Genomic DNA, 7,240 nt, shown 5'->3' with positions numbered 1-7,240 from the left:
CGTGTGTGTGCTGTGAAGGGGTGTGAGCGTGGCCGGGTGCAATCACAGCTGATTTCTCTGCTGACACCTGGGTTTGGTGCCCTGTTCAAGCTCCCACTCCTGACTTGCTTCTCCACCTGGGTGCACGGAGGCTCGTCAAGAAAATTTCACCCTAAACTCAGCCACTAGCATGACCAAGGAGCTCTGGGTCCAGCACCATCACCAAGGGTTCCCGTAGTCAATCGAGTGCCCTCTAGGCCATGTCTTCATGGGAGGTGTCGTGGTTCTCGTGTGGCCAGTGGCAAGGAGGTGGCTTCTTTTTGTAAGGCTACGCAATGAGCTTCTAAACCCGAGAGCCCGATCCCTGCCAGGATGCTGTCCTCCAGGAGGGGGGGAGGGAAGGAAAAACAAAAAAGCGCTTTTTAATTAAGAAAACCAATTATTTACAGTGTTGATCTGTGGTATTTTTTTTACCTTTACTCCCCCAGCCCTGCCAAACCAAGGGAGAGCCCCCTCTCCACCCCCACAGCCAGGTCATCGGCCGGGCAGGGCTGGCCGCTTCTCCGCTCAGCAACAAGAATGTCGAGCAGACACGGAGCTCTGCACAGCTCTGGTGTCAGCAGGACGCCTGCTTGAGCAGCTGATGGACCACCCGGGTCCTTCCAGGTGACACTTCTGTCCCTTATTGTAGGTGGCAGCCTGAGCTTGGCCATCTGACATGGGCATGGTGGTTCACTTGGTAGGAAAGCTCCTTGTGGGGTTGTTGGGCAAGAGCGAAGCGTCCTGCTTGCAGGGCCACCCCTCAGAGCTGCATTTGCTGGCAGCATCCCGATGTCCCAGTGTCCTGTGGCTCCTAAGTCCCATTGATGTCCCCAGCAAGGTCACAACAAGGCAGCCTGTCCTGTCCCAAGGGGCTTCAGCGAAGCAGCGTGTGCTGCAGTGAGGAGCCCCTGCTGGTCCAATTTCTCCTCCACAGGGAGATGATGCCTCCCATCCCAGCAAGCTCACAGGGGTGGACAAAAGTTGGGACAAATGATGTGGTTGCTGCTTGCAGCTTGTCCAGGAGAGCCCGTCCACCAGAAAAGTGTGGGATTTGGGCTGAGAACTTTTTCTTTGGGTTGCTCTCCACTCTCCGCACCCAAATGGAGCTTCAGCTGCATCATCTGAGACCACATCAGCTGGACCTGGGTGACACTGGTTGGGGACAAACTTTACAGCAACATGTTTTCATGCCAGCACTTTGCACCCTGGAGCACCTCCTGTCCAACAGTGTCTACCTCTGCAGTCTGGCCAAGGCGTGCATCGGGACAGTGTCCTTGCCATGCCATCCTTGGTGATGCAGTGGTGAGAAGAGCAGAGAAGACCCCCACCAGCCTCTTCCACATGGCTTCCCGTGGGACAGGACCCCCTCTGGCAGGTGCTGGGAGGCAACACCAACAGGGCTTGGAGCAGCCGGTGCTCAATGTCAGCTGGAAAATCGTATTTCCATCTCCAGAGAAACCCCCAGGTCTCCTGCTTCTGCAAACACAGGGATGTGCGATGTGCACAGGGGCCTGCCCCACCACCTGTCCCATGCAGGCACATCACTGTGTCCTGTAAAAGATGGGAATTTGGTGCTGGCACTCACCAGGGAAAGGTGCTCAGCTGTCAGGTGCTCATAACCATCAAGCAGGTCCTGGCGAGGGTACAGCTTAAGTACTTTAGATTAAAACAGTTTGCAGTCAGCTGAGAAATCAAGGTGAAAACTGATGAGGTTCACCAAGGAGAAGTGCAGAGTCCTGCCCTGGAGAGAACAAGCCCAGGACGTGCTGGGGGCACCCAGCTGGGGAGCAGCCTGGTGGAGAAGGCCCTCAGGGACATGGCTCTGGGTGGCTCTGCCTGAGCAGGGGTTGGACCAGGGGTCCTCCAGGGGTCCCTTCCAGCCCCAGCCAGTCTGTGATGCTGTGGAACAACTCGGAGTCGTTCACCCATCTGTAGGGATGCAAGAAGTTTCACCTGGGGGTTGTCATGGAGGGTGCCTCGGGTGCCTGCTAGCCCCGAGCCCATCACAGGCTGTGCTACACTGCGCTGTGCTGTTTTGCTATTTCTCTCTGCTTATCTGGGGCAACAGCTGAGCCTTGGCACTTGTCCCGGAGCAGAGAGGACGTTCCCGTGTTGTTTCCAAAGTGTTTGAGGTACGGGGATGGGAAAGTGCTCGTCCTCCAGGCACAACATGGGGGGATTTCCTCTGCTCACTGCTGACACCCATTCCTCCTCCTCTCACCCCAGTCTGGAAAGCTTCATGTCTCCCCAGACCACTCCTGCCAGCACCGCTCTGCTGCTCCGCTCCATCCTGCCCCGAAAAATCCCTGATTTCCAAGGGAGCAGAGCAAAGCAGCCAACCCCGCCGTGCCGACAATGTGGGGAGAGATGGGCACGTGCAGGCTGGGTACTGGGGTCACCAAAACCTCTTTGCGGGACCATAAATTTGTTCTTGGAGATCTTTCTGGCCACCAGCAGGAGGAGGCTTTAGGGCTGAGATGATGCCTTTGGTATTAATCAACATCCAAACATCTGGAGACTCATTACCACAGAATGGCTTGGGCTGGAAGGGACCTTACAGGTCACCTAGCTCCAACCCCCTGCCACCCTGGAGCCCCCCAGAATGGGTCGCCCCCTCCAGGTGCCCATCACAGGGCTGGACCCTCCTGCACCTTCCCTAACACCCACCAAACCTCCCAAGCCACCAGCTGTGGCCGCTGTCCCATGTTGTGTCGTCTCCCACTCCCAAGGGACGTGTAGCTCCACCAGCTTTCTAAAAGCTGGCCCAGGAGCTGTAAGCTGCCAACAGACCCCCTTTTAACCTCTTTTTGGCCAGACTAACCCAGCCCAGACCCTTGGTGACCCTTCTGTGGTTCCTCCACCTCCCATTCCCATCCCCAACCTGCACAGGGAGCTCGCTCTGGCCCCACAGCCCCTTTACACCTCCCCAGCCCACCACAGCGGGGAGAGCAGCCAGCTGGGGCAAGGCTTAGAGCAGCCCCCAGCCCTTTGCGTGCTGAACACCCCCGCATCACTCCCACGAGGCCCGGGTGGACGTGTGTTGGGCTGTCCCATCTACCCAACGTGTGAGCCCTGCTCTGGCACTTTACGGCTTTGGGTTTGTGGGAACACCACAAGTTTCATTTCTGAGGGTGCCTCGGGTCTGTTGGCACTAAATCTCATTTCCTGGTACTTTTTAAAAAGCAATTTATCACAGCGATGCCCATTTTGCAGATGGGAAAACTGAGGCCTAGAGCATCCAGCATCACTGAGCTGGTAAGCAAAAGTGCCGTGGCCTCTCCGGAGACAGAAACACTGACAGAGAGAGGGTGATAGCAAATGGCACAAGGGCTCCAGAGCAGCAGAAGGGTGCCCGAAGGCAGCACTGCAGCATCACTCCCCTCGGGCTGCTCTGAGCCCCAAACTGGTCAGCTCAGCGAGCCATGGTGGCTGCGCTCCCCTCTGCAGCCCGTGGCACCCCAAGGACCGACAGCAGCACGGCTGAAGGGCAAAGGATGAGAGATGTGGCAGGAAAACCAGCACCAAGCACGGCCAGGATTTGGGGGCACCTGGGTACCGAATGGCGGGATGCAAACGGCCCAAGCAGTGCAGGATTTTGGGTGGAGCAGCAAGGAGGGTGCTGGGCAGAGGCAGGGGGAGAGCGGGGCTCATCCAGCATCATCTGCCTGCAGCAGCTACTCCGAGGGTGGCAGCGAGCGCTTTCAAACTTTAATTCCTTCCCGCACGTCACTGCCCGTCTTCTCCGGCTCTGCCTTGCCCCAGGAGGACGCGCTGAAGCTAACCGAGAAAGACAGGGGCTCGGAGGTGTGTGCAAATGCTTGCTCAGACGCACCAGATCGCTGCAAAGCGGCTTTTATGGGCATTTCGGAGCGGCTCCTGGCAGCTCCGCCGGAGCCGAGGGCCGGGGACGTTCTCCGCTCGCCGCGCCCCGTGACGTTTCGAGGCCGCTGAGTGGGCTTCGGCCCAAAAAGGGGCGAGGAGAGCTTGTGTTTACGAAATTTGAATAAAAAATGCGCCAAACAGAAATGCCTCTCTGGAGCCAGGAGCGCGAACAATGAGCCCACACGCTTCTCCCTGATGGGTTGCAGATGCAGCACGCCTGCAGTCCCCCGGCGGAAGGAGAGGAGGGCTTTTGCAGTTTATTCACCCAGGAAATGAAGATCTCGCTTTAGTCTGCCCCAGAACTCCTCTTTTTTTTTTTTTTTTTTTCTCTCTTTTTTTTTTTCTTTTTTTTTTTTACCTTGAGGGTAAAATACGCAGGAAAAAAAAAATTCACAGCATTTTTCCAAGCTTGTGCAGTGCTTCAACAACGCGTTGTTATCCCGTTAGTTTCATAATTAATGTGTTGCTCGAGCTGTCATATTAATTACAGGGGAACGAAGCAGCGGGAATTTTTTATACGGACCCTTGTTAAAGGTCCCAGAGCCAGCTCTCCCTGGTGGCAAGCACTTGTGGAGGAGGGCACCGTGCTGGGACACTTCTGGGGGTCAGCAGCAGCAAGCAGCAGCCCCTGATCCCAGCCAGGATCACCCCCTGCCCTGGGATGGGAGCGGATGGACCCTGTGCCGTTCGGCTCAGCAGGCTCACCTCTGACCATTAATTCTCTCCCGACCTCCATCCTCTGTTAAATCACCTTTGGACCCAACCAGCAGACCACAGAACATGCTGAAGGCAGGAGTGCTCCCCACATTTACCATTAAGCAGCTACAAGTCGAGAGGGGTTGCGTGATACGTTTCCCTGGTCACCCCAGAAGAGACGACCAGATCTCCTCCGAGGGAAAGGAAGGCCCGTTTTCATGCAGGGTATTAATGTCCAGCCCTTTTATGCACTGGAGACCTTGTAAAGCAAAACAAAAGGGCTTGTTGTGGATGAATCCTTGGCAACACGGCCAACATACACATGACCTTCCGACTTGGAAAACAGATGGCCAAAAACCCAAGCGAGCGATCCCACCGCACGCAGCGTCACTCGGCTCCCCCGGCGCCGTGGCTGCGGCCGCGGGCAGGGATGCACCGTGGCTCACGGAGCCCAGATGGGACGTGCAGGGCAGCTTGTGGCAGCCACGAGGCTGGACACCTCAATCCTCAGCCCCATCACAGGGGAAATGACAGCACCGCCAAGCATGGCACGGAGACCTCCTGGTGGCTTTGGCCTCCCAGGTCCTGCCTGCCTAGCCAGAGCCGCCCATGTCCTCCTCCCGGAGCCAGCGCTTCCCGTTCAGGGGCTGCTGGCTGCTCCTGGGTCATGTGGATAAGGAGGGATTAGCAAGCCGGGGGAGGATGGGAGCTAAATGAAGCATCACCACCGCCTTGGAAGCTGCTGCTCTATCGATGCTGCCGGTCCGGATCCAGAGGGCAGCACGCGCAGGCGGCCTCCGTGAGGTGGGGATAGGAGAGCCACCATGGGCAGCACCGTCCCGCAGCCCCTCGTGCCATCCCTGTGCAGAAGACCCTGGCCATGGCTTTGGCCAAGCTGAGGAGCCTGTGCAGGGGCTTTCAAGGGCTCCACAGCTTGGCCAAAGCCAGGGGGTTCCTGACAGGAGCAGGGAACATCCCGTCTCTGTCCCCAGGGCACCCCATGCTTCTCCTCTCGGCATTTCAAGCCTTGGCAGCAAACCAAAGCCATCCATCTTTCCAATCCTTAGTCCCAGAAATGCCAGACTTGTTTAAAATGGGCTGTTTAGATGAACCCGTCTACGTTGGTATGTTGGACACCCAGCATGAAAGACTTCAGCTCGCGATTAAAGCTTGGCACAGCCCTGAAACCACAGAAAACAAAGAGTTTTATCATGGGACAGTCCCTGGGATGAGCTGTAATTAATTCTGCTCTGCTTTGACCACAGCACATAAACACCGACGGCAGTGAGCGCCGATTTTCCAGGGCTGGCCGCTATCGATCGTTTCAGCTGATGGGGCAGGAGGGGACAAGGTGCATGTCCCGGGCTGATGCCTGCCTCTAGGCATTTCCCCAAATCCCAAACTCCCAGGAAACACCCGCTGCATCCCTGGCCATCAATGCTCTGAGCATCGACGGCACTTCCAGGACAGAGCTTTACGCTGGTCAAGAGTCAAACTTCACTGGTTTCCCCACCACCTCTCCAGTGTCTCCCCATCCATGGTTCCTCACTACCTCCAGCCCCACCATTTCCCCTTCCTCCCACCCCAAAGTGTTTGTGCGCGGACTTCCCAGGAATCATCCATCTTGAAGAAGGGAATAGGGCCTGGAAAATTCCACCCTCAGCAGGGAACAACAGGCAAGGGGCTGTGATGGAAACTGTTTTGCAACCTCCGTTATTCTGCCCCAACGCTGGCAGCCCCGGCAGCGCCCCACTATCTCATCGGTCTCTCGCCCCCTCGGAGCGCCTGCCCCACCACAGCCCCGGTCTCTCTCCTTCTCCACCCGCTCGCCGAGGCACCCAAAAAGCTCCCGTCCAAGCCTGGGGAGCTTGGGGGTCCAGCGAGCCCCCCGTGCACGCGCCCTGCCAGGCAGATCCTGGGAACAGCTGATTTATAGGCTTGTGCCTCGTTCTGTTTACGCCAGGCGAGTTATTTAAAACGAGGAGAGCGAGAGGAGCCGGGTTTTGTTTAAAGTCCAGCGAGGAGATTTGCCTTAAATAGGCAAGAGCTGAGATTGGAGGGGAGGCCGGCAGCGGCGCAGACCTCCGGGGTGGGAGCGGAGCCGGGCACCGCGGGGGGAACCAGCGGGGGGGAGAGGTGGCAGCAGGCTCCCGGTTAACCCTTGGGTGCTGCTGGTGCCCCCGGCACCGCAGACACTTCCCCACCAGTCCCAGCAGGCAGAGAAGGGGCTGGCATGTCTGAAACACACCAGACGGCAGCCCTGGGGGGGATGTAGCTGGCTCTCTTGAGCCAGTGTTCACTCTGAAGCCTAATGATGGCAATTCAGAGAGCTGTTTGGTGGGCTGTGTTGGAGCAGCCACTGTGTGTCTGCCCCCAAGGGAGCCCCCACAGCCCAGCACGGCCCTGGCGATGTACCCCAAGCAGTGAGCCCTCCGATTGCCCCCCTCCAGCCCTCGAGGCCCCCTCCATAGGGGTGAGGAGCTGCACTGATGCAACAGCGTTCCGCGGGGGCATGCCATGAGCTGGGTTTGCTCAGTGCTGAGCACGGATCTGATAGCTCTCTATAAATACATCCGGGGTCACCACCAGGGACGGGGCAGAGCTATTTAAACTCAAGAGGGACGCTGGCAAAAACAAAAGG

Source organism: Aythya marila (genome assembly GCF_965140915.1).
Source record: "Aythya marila genome assembly, chromosome: 11".
Taxonomy (NCBI): Eukaryota; Metazoa; Chordata; class Aves; order Anseriformes; family Anatidae; genus Aythya; species Aythya marila.
Note: the sequence above shows the minus strand (reverse complement) of the source record.